At 34.0% G+C, this 15,701-nt stretch overlaps 2 non-coding genes and 1 pseudogene across 2 annotated transcripts; 1 reads left to right on the forward strand and 2 right to left on the reverse strand.

Moving 5' to 3' along the window:
• Positions 1-233: 233 nt before the first annotated feature.
• On the reverse strand, positions 234-315 carry TRNAS-CGA (transfer RNA serine (anticodon CGA)). Its single transcript has one exon. It is a non-coding gene; the product is annotated as a tRNA-Ser (tRNA).
• Positions 316-591: 276 nt separating this feature from the next.
• LOC139889456 (auxin-responsive protein IAA27-like) lies at positions 592-2,046 on the forward strand (annotated as a pseudogene).
• Positions 2,047-5,693: 3,647 nt separating this feature from the next.
• Positions 5,694-5,800, reverse strand: LOC139895518 (small nucleolar RNA R71). The gene has a single exon (XR_011775954.1). It is a non-coding gene; the product is annotated as a small nucleolar RNA R71 (small nucleolar RNA).
• Positions 5,801-15,701: the final 9,901 nt, after the last annotated feature.

Below are 15,701 nucleotides of genomic sequence, written 5' to 3' on the forward strand. Positions count from 1 at the left end.
ATTTGTAGGTTATTATTCATATTTATTATAAATGAATCAAATCTGGTGCATCTATCTGGATGCAAACAATTTTTGTTTTTTACATATATGATATGCATAACTAAGGGCTTGAACATGTAAAAGCCGAACATATATGTTGTCAGTCTTGAAAACAGCTAGATGTAAAAGGAAATTAGAAGTTATATTTATATTTCTTTATTTATATCAAAAATTTCAAAAATAAAGAAAAATTACGTCAACAGCAGGATTCGAACCTACAAAGGCAAAGCCCAACTGATTTCGAGTCTGTCTCCTTAACCACTCGGACATATTGACGTTTGTTATTTATTACTGACTCTAAATTTTTATATTGTCTTTCCATTCTTTAATTTAAATTTACTAATACTTCAAAAAAAGACAACGAGATTATGTTTTTAACTTCTTGAACATGATTATGTAGGTTTAGCAATTGCTTCTTCAGTAAACAGAAGTTCTGAATCAGCAAATATATCATCTGATTTAGAAATTAATAATGTTCTCATTCTTAAAGCAACTTAATTAAGACTTGGGTTGCCTGGTTTGTGTGAAGGAAATGGTAAAGTTAAGAATTTTATGTCTGGTGCTAAAAGAGGGTTCTCTGACGTTAATCTTGATGGTTCTAAAAAATGGGATTTGAATAATAGTGGGTCTGAATCTGATTTGGAGAATAATCAAACACGACAATTGGTTTCAACTCATGATGTTAAGTCAACTGAGAAAAATAAAAGTCCTGTTACTGCTCCTTCTGCTAAGTAAGTTTTTCTAAACCCAATTTGTTTTTGCCTAATTAGGGTTTGTTTCCATGTTTATATGTGCAGAAAGTTGTATGCTTCTGTTAAAGCTCTAATCTTGGATAACTTACCTAAAGAAAAGTTGAAATCTTGAATGTTTTTTTTTTTTTTTTTTTTTCCTTTTCTTATACTCCATTAAATCAGCCAGGAAGGTTTTTTTGGGCTTTCTTTTGTGGAATTTGTTCTATTTTTAACTTATATTTAGGTATCATGAAGTTTTGTTCGTAATTGTGTTTGTTCTTATTTCTTGACAGTTATATGTGCTTGCCAAAGTCTTGATCTTGGAAAACCTTAAAGAAAGTTAAAATCTTTGGTTGAATAGTTATTTATTGTTTACTCTGTAAAGTACCAAATATACAATTTTTTTGGCTTTTTTTTCAGTTTAACCTCGTACTATTTTGCATGAATATCCATTCAAGATTGTTTGAATTGCTTCAAGAACAATTCTGTGGGTTAACAGGGCACAGGTGGTAGGATGGCCACCAATCAGATCTTTCTGCAAGAACACGATGGCCACCAGTTCGTCGAAAAATAGTGATGCAAGTGGGTGTCTTTATGTGAAAGTTAGCATGGATGGTGCTCTGTATTTAAGGAAGATTGATCTTAAGATTTACCTTAAGTATACAGAACTTTCAATGGCTCTTGAGAAGATGTTTGCTTGCTTTACTCTTGGTACGCTTGTTTTATTTACCGTCTGTAAGCTTTAGATTGCGATAAATAGGACGAATTTTAGGAATTTTATTAGTTGGTTTTTGATTTGTGAATTAGGTCAATGTACTTATGATCAAATTCTAGTAGGAGGGCTTAGTGAAAGTAACTTAAAGGATCTTCTTCATGGCTCTGAATGTGTGTTAACATTTGAATATAAAGATGGTGCCTGGATGCTTGTTAGCGATGTTCCTTGGGAGTAAGTTTCGATATAAAGTTAAACAATTTTATCACCAAGATTTTATAAGTCTGACGGAATCATGATGGGATTTGTGTTAAAAGCGTATTCTATTATCATGGTTTTGCAGGATGTTCATAGATTCATGAGATTAAGGATTATGAAAGGCTCAGAAGCAATCAGATTAGGTATGCAAAAGTTTCAAACCCGTTGTGCGCTTTCAATAAATTGTTATAAAGTTTGCGGCTTTATGTTTCACATGTACGTTTTCTAGTGGCATTTGTTGATCTACAGTTGTGGTTTTTCATTACAGCTTTAAGGCCTATGGACAAGTGCAAGAACAAAAATTAGCAAAAGAGGATTTATTATTCAATAGGAGTTCATTTCATATACGTGCTTCAATAAATTTGGTTTTTGGTTCTTATTTGTATTTATTCATGATGGGTTGTGTCTCTCATACATTGGAACAAACTCTTGCAGACCTTGAAGCAAATCCTTGGATGTCCATTCAATGGTTTTTTCAAGCTTCGATCTGCCTTTTAAAAAGGATAGAGAATTTAGAAATTAAAAACAGATAGATATTGACATCATAACATTTTCAAACAGCTGTAGCCTTTCAACAGCTGTGTTCTGAACTGGTGATTGCAGCAACAAGAATCGGTTCTATAAACATAAACATAAACATATAATTAAATGGAGAAATGCAAAACCGGTAACTGCGTACAAGCATAACTGGTGTATAAGAATCTGTTAATTGCCCGCTTAATTGAATCTTTTAGGTAAACGAATAAAGGTTTTTTTTTTTTTTTTTTTTTGTCAAACTACCTGGTGCACAGGAAATATAACTGCATTATCTTGTTGCCGTTTCTAACCACTTCAATGGCTTGGACTTGTTAAAACTCGGTAAAAACTCAAGTTGCTTGATCAAAGCTTAGTCGTTACTTATGATATAAATAATTTGTTTTTAGCATAAGATTGGCTGTACAAAATGCCACATGCAATACTTTACTGACTGATTATTAAATGATATTGCTATAAACATACATATATTTTGATGCAATATCATTTATATTTCATATTCTTTTACTGTTTAAGAAGACATTCGATTCATATTTTACGAGGAAAATAACTAAAAGCATACACGAGCTTAGAGTTGGAAGAAAAGACGATAAACAACGAATTTAAACCAAATATATATCAAGAAAATGTTTATTCAAATTCAAGAACAAAAGACGAAAATATATACCGGTTAAAGAAGATCGAAGAAAAGAGATAAAAAAAATTCCAAGCTAATAAACATGAAGAAATAATCATCGGAAACGAAGAACGCAAAAGACAAAAACACAACATACGGGAAACGTGAAGATTGTAAGCTATACGCGTACGTTTTCAATATAAGAGGAACGTGTACTTTGTACACGAAATGCGTACTAATATTTTGTACGAGGAACGCGTACATCTACGTGGTGATTTTGAGCTGTTTTGGAACATGGGACGGTCAACTTTACAGTATAAAAATAATCCTTTCTTGATGGGATCGATACTTTACACAGTCACAACGTAATACTTTTTAGTATTACAACCAGATTCAGATTCTAAAAAATAGCATGGGACCCTTTTGAGAATAATACTATTTCTTTATCAACTTTACAGTCACAAGGTCATGCTCAGTATATTAAAAATTGAGATACAGATCAAGTTTTGGAGACTCACCTACCACTTCTCAATTTGAATATATACAAGTACACTACAGAGAGATATGGGAGTTACACATCACAGAGGATACATACTCATGCAATGTAGTTAATTTTTATTCTTGTTACTCCGTATCAGTTTATTTTTATTTCACTACAGTTCCGTAATAATTTTAAGGTTCAAGAATTAGGATAGTTTCAATATTAAGGGTGGTATTGTTCGCGATTAAGGGTATTATCGTTCGAGTGCAAGAGTGTTATTATTGTAATTTTCTACCATTTGAAGTTAATGAAAGTGAAGATTTTCGTAAGTTTGTTCTATTAAAATTATTGTTATCATCTTTTATCATTATCATTGTTGTTATTATTATGTTTGCATATTTATATTTTTATGTTCGTCCTAGTATAATGAGTAGCTAATTTCCTATAGTGTTTGCTTAAATGTAGAACCCTGGAGAAATGGATTGTTATCATTCGTAAATATTAAAATGTAACTTGAGTATTTTTAACATTGTGCCTAGCTAAAAGAACCACTGTTATACGATTAGATATTTAATCCTTATCACTTAATTTGTTAGATATAAATAGCGAAGATTATTTCTATTAATATAAATTAAGCTTTAACACTAAAAGTGGTTTAGACGAATTTATGGATAAGTTATTAACACCAATTTAGAAATAAGGTTCGGTGGTTTGGGTAATATCATTAGTTATATAATAGTGAAATTGTAAAAAGGGAAACCGTTACGATTTAAAGTTTTGCCGAAAGTCAAAACTAGGTTAGTTCTCAATTTAAAATACTTGGGGTATAGTTAACTACCTGAATAAGATCCAATGAAAATTAGATTTAATTTAGTTAGTTGAAACTTTGTATATTCGAAAGAAAATACAAAGTTGTATATTAAAACATTTTAATCGGGCTTAAATTCAAAACAATCCATGGACCTAGAGGTGAAACATTTAAGTGAACATTCTCATTTATTTATATTGTAAGTTATTATTATTTTTACTTATCATTGTTCAGAAAATTAAAATATTAATCTATTTCCTACAGTTTAAATCACGTACTATTTTTCACTGTTAGTATAAGCTACGTAGATCGTGTAGTAATACACACAGATCGTGTACTTTTCATACTGTTAATAATTTTAGTTTAAATTTTAAGTTTTAATTATATCTTTTAATATTACTTTTAATTTGTTTAAGTCGTAATTCTTATAATATTGTAATTTCATTTAATTCACCTTTAATTAATTTAAAACTTGTAATTTAGTTAATTTATTTAAATTGTATTTTATTTTGTTGTATAATATTAATTCCTAATACAAAACCCCCTTTAAATTAGTTTAACTTCAAAGACTATTAAAAAAAACCATTAAACAGTCCATCTTCCTGTGGAACGAATCGGATTTACCTATAAAACTATACTACGCGGATAGGAATAGTTGCCTATATCTATGTGTGAAATCAACTCGAATTCATTAAAACACCATATATACAATAAATCAATTCGTGTAACAAAACAACTCAAATCCGTTCAAAATAAAGGTATAGTTTCACAACATCAACTTTTTGGTGCCGCTGCCGGGGATTTGGCAGTTAAATAAATAGATAATTTTTCTGATTCATCTTTCGGTTATTCGAAACGTGGGCAAAATCAGAAGAAAAATCTGTTTTTTCTAAAGGTATTTATCATTGTTTTTATGTTATCCGATCCTCTCGTGGAAATTCATTTCCAAGAAAGTTCAATGTTTATGAATAAATCCTTTAGACCATAAACAACAAAAAGAAGTAGGAAGTACTAGTAATTTTAAAATACCGAAAAACACTAAAAAGAAACAAGTATGTAACACTAGTAAAAAGCTGAAACTTAAAACGGAATCTGAAAATATCATCATAATAAAAAAGGAAATGGCTGAAGTAGCGGTTGATTCTTATGACCAACCAATGTGGAATAGTAGACAAACTACCATTCCTAAAACGCTTTCATCAGTTAGGAAGCCTGAGATTAAAGTCGAAAATTTTGAAGTTAGAGGGCAATTCATGCAAATGGTTCGTGAGAATCAATTTGACGGAAGACTTAATAACAACCCGAAAGATCATCTAGAAGCTTTTGAATAATTATGTGATTTATACAAGGCTAAAGATGTTTCTTCTGACGCATATAGGTTAAGAATTTTTCCATATTCTTTAACCGGAGATGCAAAATCATGGTTGAAGGAATTAGAACCCGATTCTATCACAACCTTCAATGATCTAAGAGATAAATTCATTTCCCGATTCTTTCCTCCCGCGAAAGCCGAAAGACTTAGATCCGAGATAACCATTTTTAAACAAAAATTGGATGAAAGTCTATATGATGCTTGGGAGAGGTTAAACAGAATGCTACGAAATGGTCCACAACATGGACTACAAAAGAAGCAAATTGTTCACATCTTTTATCGAGGAATTGATGAACATACTCATAGTATCTTAGACTCCTCTGCAGGAGGAGTATTTATGTATAAATCTCCAAATCAAGCGTATAAATTTTTGGAAGACATATCCATTCACACCTTTGAAAGGACACCATCTAGAGATCAACAATCTAGAAGAAAAGTGGCAAGCATTGATGATGAATATTATGTGAAATGTCCCGTTCTTATTGATTAAAAACGTTCCATATTAATTGATTTCGTTGCGAGGTTTTGACCTCTATATGAGACGTTTTTCAAAGACTGCATTCATTTTTAAAACAAACCATAACCTTTATTTCATAAATAAAGGTTTAAAAAGCTTTACGTAGATTATCAAATAATGATAATCTAAAATATCCTGTTTACACACGACCATTACATAATGGTTTACAATACAAATATGTTACATCGAAATCAGTTTCTTGAATGCAGTTTTTACACAATATCATACAAACATGGACTCCAAATCTTGTCCTTATTTTAGTATGCAACAGTGGAAGCTCTTAGTATTTACCTGAGAATAAACATGCTTTAAACGTCAACAAAAATGTTGGTGAGTTATAAGTTTAACCTATATATATCAAATCGTAACAATAGACCACAAGATTTCATATTTCAATACACATCCCATACATAGAGATAAAAATCATTCATATGGTGAACACCTGGTAACCGACATTAACAAGATTCATATATATAAGAATATCCCCATCATTCCGGGACACCCTTCGGATATGATATAAATTTCGAAGTACTAAAGCATCCGGTACTTTGGATGGGGTTTGTTAGGCCCAATAGATCTATCTTTAGGATTCGCGTCAATTAGGGTGTCTGTTCCCTAATTCTTAGATTACCAGACTTAATAAAAAGGGGCATATTCGATTTCGATAATTCAACCATAGAATGTAGTTTCACGTACTTGTGTCTATTTTGTAAATCATTTATAAAACCAGCATGTATTCTCATCCCAAAAATATTAGATTTTAAAAGTGGGACTATAACTCACTTTCACAGATTTTTACTTCGTCGGGAAGTAAGACTTGGCCACTGGTTGATTCACGAACCTATAAAAATATATACATATATATCAAAGTATGTTTAAAATATATTTACAACACTTTTAATATATTTTGATGTTTTAAGTTTATTAAGTCAGCTGTCCTCGTTAGTAACCTACAACTAGTTGTCCACAGTTAGATGTACAGAAATAAATCGATAAATATTATCTTGAATCAATCCACGACCCAGTGTATACGTATCTCAGTATTGATCACAACTCAAACTATATATATTTTGGAATCAACCTCAACCCTGTATAGCTAACTCCAACATTCACATATAGAGTGTCTATGGTTGTTCCGAAATATATATAGATGTGTCGACATGATAGGTCGAAACATTGTATACGTGTCTATGGTATCTCAAGATTACATAATATACAATACAAGTTGATTAAGTTATGGTTGGAATAGATTTGTTACCAATTTTCACGTAGCTAAAATGAGAAAAATTATCCAATCTTGTTTTACCCATAACTTCTTCATTTTAAATCCGTTTTGAGTGAATCAAATTGCTATGGTTTCATATTGAACTCTATTTTATGAATCTAAACAGAAAAAGTATAGGTTTATAGTCGGAAAAATAAGTTACAAGTCGTTTTTGTAAAGGTAGTCATTTCAGTCGAAAGAACGACGTCTAGATGACCATTTTAGAAAACATACTTCCACTTTGAGTTTAACCATAATTTTTGGATATAGTTTCATGTTCATAATAAAAATAATTTTCTCAGAATAACAACTTTTAAATCAAAGTTTATCATAGTTTTTTATTAACTAACCCATAACAGCCCGCGGTGTTACTACGACGGCGTAAATCCGGTTTTACGGTGTTTTTCGTGTTTCCAGGTTTTAAATCATTAAGTTAGCATATAATATAGATATAGAACATGTGTGTAGTTAATTTTAAAAGTCAAGTTAGAAGGATTAACTTTTTTTTGCGAACAAGTTTAGAATTAACTAAACTATGTTCTAGTGATTACGAGTTTAAACCTTCGAATAAGATAGTTTTATATATATGATTCGAATGATGTTATGAACATCATTACTACCTCAAGTTTAGTAGGTAAACCTACTGGAAGTGACAAAAAATGATCTAGCTTCAAAGGATCTTGAATGGCTTGAAAGTTCTTGAAGTAGGATCATGACACAAAAACAAGTTCAAGTAAAATTTTTACTCGAATTAAGATAGTTTATAGTTATAGAAATTGAATCAAAGTTTGAATATGAATATTACCTTGAATAAGAAAGATAACCTACTGTATATAACAAAGGTTTCTTGATCTTAGATGATTACTTGGAATGGATTAGAAATCTTGGAAGTAAATTAGTAAACTTGAAGGGATTTTTGAAGTGTTCTTGAAGTGTTCTTCCTATGATGATTATAGCTTGATTCTTGAAGTGATTTTTGATGAAGATGATGATTAACTACTGGAAAAATACATTCATAATAGCGTGTGTGCGTTGAGAGAGAATTAGAAAGAGAATTGGAAGTGAAATGGAGTGAATGATGAGTGGTAATTGGTGAGTGGTGAGTGGGGTTAAAAGGGGTTCTAGTTAGTTGACTAGCTCATGGTAGAAGTTAAAATTGATTAGTCATACATGACATAATCAAGAGTGGAATCCCATGCTAGTTTCTATTGGTATATACCCATAGTAAGTACGTTTTGAAGCTGTGTATAATACGGGTAAGAATACGACTAGAATTCTTGATGAAAGAAAAGAATGGGAAAGTAACTGTAACCATTTTCATTAAGTATGAGTGTTTTGATATATGTCTTGAAGTCTTCCAAAAGTATTTTAATACATCTAAATACACTACATGTATATACATTTTAACTGAGTCGTTAAGTCATCGTTAGTCGTTACATGTAAGTGTTGTTTTGAAACCTTTAGGTTAACGATCTTGTTAAATGTTGTTAACCCAATGTTTATAATATCAAATGAGATTTTAAATTATTATATTATCATGATATTATCATGTATGAATATCTCTTAATATGATATATATACATTAAATGTCTTTACAACGATAATCGTTACATATATGTCTCGTTTAAAAATCATTAAGTTAGTAGTCTTGTTTTTACATATGTAGTTCATTGTTAATATACTTAATGATATGTTTACTTATCATAGTATCATATTAACTATATATATATATCCATATATATGTCATCATATAGTTTTTACAAGTTTTAACGTTCGTGAATCACCGGTCAACTTGGGTAGTCAATTGTCTATATGAAACATATTTCAATTAATCAAGTCTTAACAAGTTTGATTGCTTAACATGTTAGAAACATTTAATCATGTAGATATCAATCTCAATTAATATATATAAACATGCAAAAGTTCGGGTCACTACAGTACCTACCCGTTAAATAAATTTCGTCCCGAAATTTTAAGCTGTTGAAGGTGTTGACGAATCTTCTGGAAATAGATGCGGGTATTTCTTCTTCATCTGATCTTCACACTCCCAGGTGAACTCGGGTCCTCTACAAGTATTCCATCGAACCTTAACAATTGGTATCTTGTTTTGCTTAAGTCTTTTAACCTCACGATCCATTATTTCGACGGGTTCTTCGATGAATTGAAGTTTTTCGTTGATTTGGATTTCATCTAACGGAATAGTGAGATCTTCTTTAGTAAAACATTTCTTCAAATTCGAGACGTGGAAAGTGTTATGTACAGTCACGAGTTGTTGAGGTAACTCAAGCCGGTAAGCTACTGGTCCGACACGATCAATAATCTTGAATGGTCCAATATACCTTGGATTTAATTTCCCTTGTTTACCAAATCGAACAATGCCTTTCCAAGGTGCAACTTTAAGCATGACCATCTCTCCAATTTCAAATTCTATATCTTTTCTTTTAATGTCAGCGTAGCTCTTTTGTCGACTTTGGGCGGTTTTCAACCGTTGTTGAATTTGGATGATCTTCTCGGTAGTTTCTTGTATAATCTCCGGACCCGTAATCTGTCTATCCCCCACTTCACTCCAACAAATCGGAGACCTGCACTTTCTACCATAAAGTGCTTCAAACGGCACCATCTCAATGCTTGAATGGTAGCTGTTGTTGTAGGAAAATTCTGCTAATGGTAGATGTCGATCCCAACTGTTTCCGAAATCAATAACACATGCTCGTAGCATGTCTTCAAGCGTTTGTATCGTCCTTTCGCTCTGCCCATCAGTTTGTGGATGATAGGCAGTACTCATGTCTAGACGAGTTCCTAATGCTTGCTGTAATGTCTGCCAGAATCTTGAAATAAATCTGCCATCCCTATCAGAGATAATAGAGATTGGTATTCCATGTCTGGAGACAACTTCCTTCAAATACAGTCGTGCTAACTTCTCCATCTTGTCATCTTCTCTTATTGGCAGGAAATGTGTTGATTTGGTGAGACGATCAACTATTACCCAAATAGTATCAAAACCACTTGCAGTCCTTGGCAATTTAGTGATGAAATCCATGGTAATATTTTCCCATTTCCATTCCGGGATTTCGGGTTGTTGAAGTAGACCTGATGGTTTCTGATGCTTAGCTTTGACCTTAGAACACGTCAAACATTCTCCTACGTATTTAGCAACATCGGCTTTCATACCCGGCCACCAAAAATGTTTCTTGAGATCCTTGTACATCTTCCCCGTTCCAGGATGTATTGAGTATCTGGTTTTATGAGCTTCTCTAAGTACCATTTCTCTCATATCTTCAAATTTTGGTACCCAAATCCTTTCAGCCCTATACCGGGTTCCGTCTTCCCGAATATTAAGATGTTTCTCCGATCCTTTGGGTATTTCATCCTTTAAATTTCCCTCTTTTAAAACTCCTTGTTGCGCCTCCTTTATTTGAGTAGTAAGGTTATTATGAATCATTAAATTCATAGATTTTACTCGAATAGGTTCTCTGTCCTTCTTGCTCAAGGCATCGGCTACCACATTTGCCTTCCCCGGGTGGTAACGAATCTCAAAGTCGTAATCATTCAATAATTCAATCCACCTACGCTGCCTCATATTCAGTTGTTTCTGATTAAATATGTGTTGAAGACTTTTGTGGTCGGTATATATAATACTTTTGACCCCATATAAGTAGTACCTCCAAGTCTTTAATGCAAAAACAACCGCACCTAATTCCAAATCATGTGTCGTATAATTTTGTTCGTGAATCTTCAATTGTCTAGACGCATAAGCAATCACCTTCGTTCGTTGCATTAATACACAACCGAGACCTTGCTTTGATGCGTTACAATAAATCACAAAATCATCATTCCCTTCAGGCAATGACAATATAGGTGCCGTAGTTAGCTTTTTCTTCAATAACTGAAACGCTTTCTCTTGTTCATCATTCCATTCAAATTTCTTCCCTTTATGCGTTAATGCAGTCAAGGGTTTTGCTATTCTGGAAAAGTCTTGGATGAACCTTCTGTAGTAACCAGCTAGTCCTAAAAACTGGCGTATGTGTTTCGGAGTTTTCGGGGTTTCCCACTTTTCAACAGTTTCTATCTTTGTCGGATCTACCTTAATACCTTTTTTGTTCACTATATGACCGAGGAATTGAACTTCTTCCAACCAAAATGCACACTTTGAAAATTTAGCGTACAATTCTTCCTTCCTCAATACTTCTAACACCTTTCTCAAATGTTCACCGTGTTCTTGGTCATTCTTTGAGTAAATAAGTATGTCATCAATGAAAACAATGACAAACTTGTCAAGGTATGGTCCACACACTCGGATCATAAGGTCCATGAACACAGCTGGTGCATTAGTTAAACCAAATGGCATGACCATAAACTCATAATGACCGTAACGTGTTCTGAAAGCAGTCTTTGGAATATCATCTTCTTTCACCCGCATTTGATGATACCCGGAACGTAAGTCAATCTTTGAATAAACAGACGAGCCTTGTAGTTGATCAAATAAGTCGTTGATTCTCGGTAGTGGGTAGCGGTTCTTGATGGTAAGTTTGTTCAACTCTCGGTAGTCGATACACAACCTGAATGTACCATCTTTCTTCTTGACAAACAAAACAGGAGCTCCCCACGGTGATGTGCTTGGTCGAATGAAACCATGCTCTAAAAGTTCTTGTAATTGGCTTTGCAGTTCTTTCATCTCGCTGGGTGCGAGTCTGTAAGGAGCACGAGCTATTGGTGCAGCTCCTGGTACAAGATCTATTTGAAATTCAACGGATCGCTGTGGGGGTAATCCCGGTAATTCTTTCGAAAATACATCGGGAAATTCTTTTGCAATGGGAACATCATTGATGCTCTTTTCTTCAGTTTGCACTTTCTCGACGTGTGCTAGAACAGCATAGCAACCTTTTCTTATTAGTTTTTGTGCCTTCAAATTACTAATAATATGTAGCTTCGTGTGGCCCTTTTCTCCGTACACCATTAAGGGTTTTCCTTTTTCTCGTATAATGCGAATTGCATTTTTGTAACAAACGATCTCTGCTTTCACTTCTTTCAACCAGTCCATACCGATTATCACATCAAAACTCCCTAACTCTACTGGTATCAAATCAATCTTAAATGTTTCGCTAACCAGTTTAATTTCTCGATTCCGACATATATTATCTGCTGAAATTAATTTACCATTTGCTAATTCGAGTAAAAATTTACTATCCAAAGGCGTCAATGGACAACTTAATTTAGCACAAAAATCTTTACTCATATAGCTTCTATCCGCACCCGAATCAAATAAAACGTAAGCAGATTTATTGTCAATAAGAAACGTACCCGTAACAAGCTCCGGGTCTTCCTGTGCCTCTGCCGCATTAATATTGAAAACTCTTCCGCGGCCTTGTCCATTCGTGTTCTCCTGGTTCGGGCAATTTCTAATAATGTGGCCCGGTTTTCCACATTTATAACGAACTACATTGGCATAACTTGCTCCGACACTACTTGCTCCGCCATTACTCGTTCCGACACCATTTGTTCCTTTCGTTCTATTAACCCCTGGTCCGTAGACCTCACACTACGCCGCGCTATGACCATTTCTTTTACACTTGTTGCAAAATTTGGTGCAGAACCCCGAGTGATACTTTTCACACCTTTGGCATAGCTGCTTCTGATTGTTGTTGTTGTTGCGGTTATTATTGTTGTTGGGATGATTGTTGTAGTTGCAGTTGTTGTTGTTGTTGTTGTTGTTGGGCCGTTTGTTGTAGTTGCGATTGATGTTGCGATTGTTGAGATAATTGTTGCGATTATTGTTGTAATTGCTGTTGTTGTTGTATTGGTGATTCTTATCACCGTTTTCCTCTCACTTTCATTTGACTTGCTTCACATTGGCCTCTTCAGCAGTCTGTTCTTTAATTCTTTCTTCAATCTGGTTCACTAGTTTGTGAGCCATTCTACATGCCTGTTGTATGGAGGCGGGCTCGTGTGAACTTATATCTTCTTGGATTCTTTCCGGTAATCCTTTCACAAACGCGTCGATCTTCTCTTCCTCATCTTCGAATGCTCCCGGACACAATAGGCACAATTCTGTGAATCATCTTTCGTACGTGGTAATATCAAATCCTTAGGTTCGTAACCCTCTAAGTTCTGTCTTGAGCTTATTGACCTCGGTTCTGGGACGGTACTTCTCGTTCATCAAGTGCTTGAATGCTGACCACGGTAGTGCGTACGCATCGTCTTGTCCCACTTGCTCTAGATAGGTATTCCACCATGTTAACGCAGAACCTTTGAAGGTATGCGTAGCGTACTTCACTTTGTCCTCTTCAGTACACTTACTTATGGCAAACACCGATTCGACCTTCTCGGTCCACCGTTTCAATCCGATCGGTCCTTCGGTTCCATCAAATTCTAAAGGTTTGCAGGCAGTGAATTCTTTGTAGGTGCATCCTACACGATTTCCTGTACTGCTAGATCCAAGGTTATTGTTGGTATGTAGCGCAGCCTGTACTGTGGCTATGTTTGAAGCTAGAAAAGTACGGAATTCCTCTTCATTCATATTCACGGTGTGTCGAGTAGTCGGTGCCATTTCCTTCAAAATAGTCAAATGGAACAAGTTAATCATACAGAATATTAAGAGTAGTTAATAGTATTTCGTAGCATAATATGAACTCATTTATAAAAGCTTTTTCTTCATATTAGAGTTTTATAAGTTTAAATTCGGGTAGTACCTACCCGTTAAGTTCATACTTAGTAGCTAATATACAATTCAACTACTACAATTCTATATGAAAAACTGATTATAATAATATTTCGCGTTCAAACTTTTACACAATATTTTACAAACTTACAATGCCGCTTATTTTACATAAAGCATGAAATATAGCACACAATAACTTTGATACAAGATAGCTGTGAAGATAATTCTAGCTAGTACACAAGTCGTTCAGCAAAGGCAATAAAGACACGTAATTCATACGTCCAGAAACAAGTCATGCATTCTGGTTTTACTAGGATTACTTTCCATCCTTGGTCTTGTGGAACATAACCGTTATGGCCGTTGATAAGACAGCGTGTTGTAACGTCGTCAAAGGGACGAGGGTTACGTAATGACCAACAGTCTCGTAATAACCTAAAAACCTCATTTCTTACCCCAATTACCGACTCCGTCACTTGTGGGAACGTTTTGTTTAATAGTTGTAGCCCGATGTTCTTGTTCTCACTTTGGTGAGAAGCGAACATTACTAACCCGTAAGCATAACATGCTTCTTTATGTTGCATGTTAGCCGCTTTTTCTAAATCATGAAGTCCTATATTCGGATATACTGAGTCAAAATAATTTCTTAACCCGTTGCGTAAAATAGCATTTGGGTTCCCCGCAATATATGCGTCAAAGTAAACACATCGTAACTTATGGATTTCCCAATGTGATATCTCCCATCTTTCGAAAGAAAGCCTTTTATAAACCAAGGCATTCTTGGAACGTTCTTCGAATGTCTTACAAACTGATCTCGCCTTAAATAGTTGTGCCGAGGAATTCTGACCGACTCTAGACAAGATTTCATCAATCATGTCTCCGGATAGATCTCTTAAAATATTGGGTTGTCTATCCATTTTGTGTTTTTATACTGTAAAATAGACAAGAGTTAGATTCATAAAAAAAATACTTATTAATACAAGCAATTTTTACATATATCATAAAGCATAAGCACACTATATTACATATATTACACCACACGAATACAACTATCTTATTCCGACTCGCTCGTTTCTTCTTGTTCGGTTTTGGTTCGTTTTGCCAAGTTTATAGGGATATATGATGTTCCCCTAATACGAGCCGTCGTTGTCCACATTGGTTTAGAAAAACCTGGTAGTTTAGAGGTTCCCGGGTCATTGTTACAACTTAAGAACTTCGGGGGTTGACGATACATATAAAGTTCATCGGGGTTGGAATTAGATTTCTCTATTTTTATGCCATTTCCCTTATTATTTTCTTTTTCCTTTTTAAATTCAGTTGGGGTAATTTCTATAACATCATCGGAATTCTCGTCGGAATCCGATTCATCGGAGAATTGGTAATCCTCCCAATATTTTGCTTCCTTGGCGAAAACACCATTGACCATAATTAACCTTGGTCAGTTGGTTGAGGATTTTCTTTTACTTAACCATTTTATTATTTCCCCCACCGGTTCTATTTCTTCATCCGGTTCCTCCTCTTCCGGTTCTGATTCTTCTTCCGGTTTCGACTCTTCTTCCGGTCCCTCTTCGGGAACTTGTGAATCAGTCCACGAATCATTCCAATTTACATTTGACTCTTCATTATTATTAGGTGAGTCAATGGGACTTGTTCTAGAGGTAGACATCTATCACATAATATCAAACGCGTTAAGAGAATAATATATCACATAATA

The sequence above is a fragment of the Rutidosis leptorrhynchoides genome, chromosome 2 (genome assembly GCF_046630445.1).
Source record: "Rutidosis leptorrhynchoides isolate AG116_Rl617_1_P2 chromosome 2, CSIRO_AGI_Rlap_v1, whole genome shotgun sequence".
In the NCBI taxonomy this organism is placed as follows: domain Eukaryota; kingdom Viridiplantae; phylum Streptophyta; class Magnoliopsida; order Asterales; family Asteraceae; genus Rutidosis; species Rutidosis leptorrhynchoides.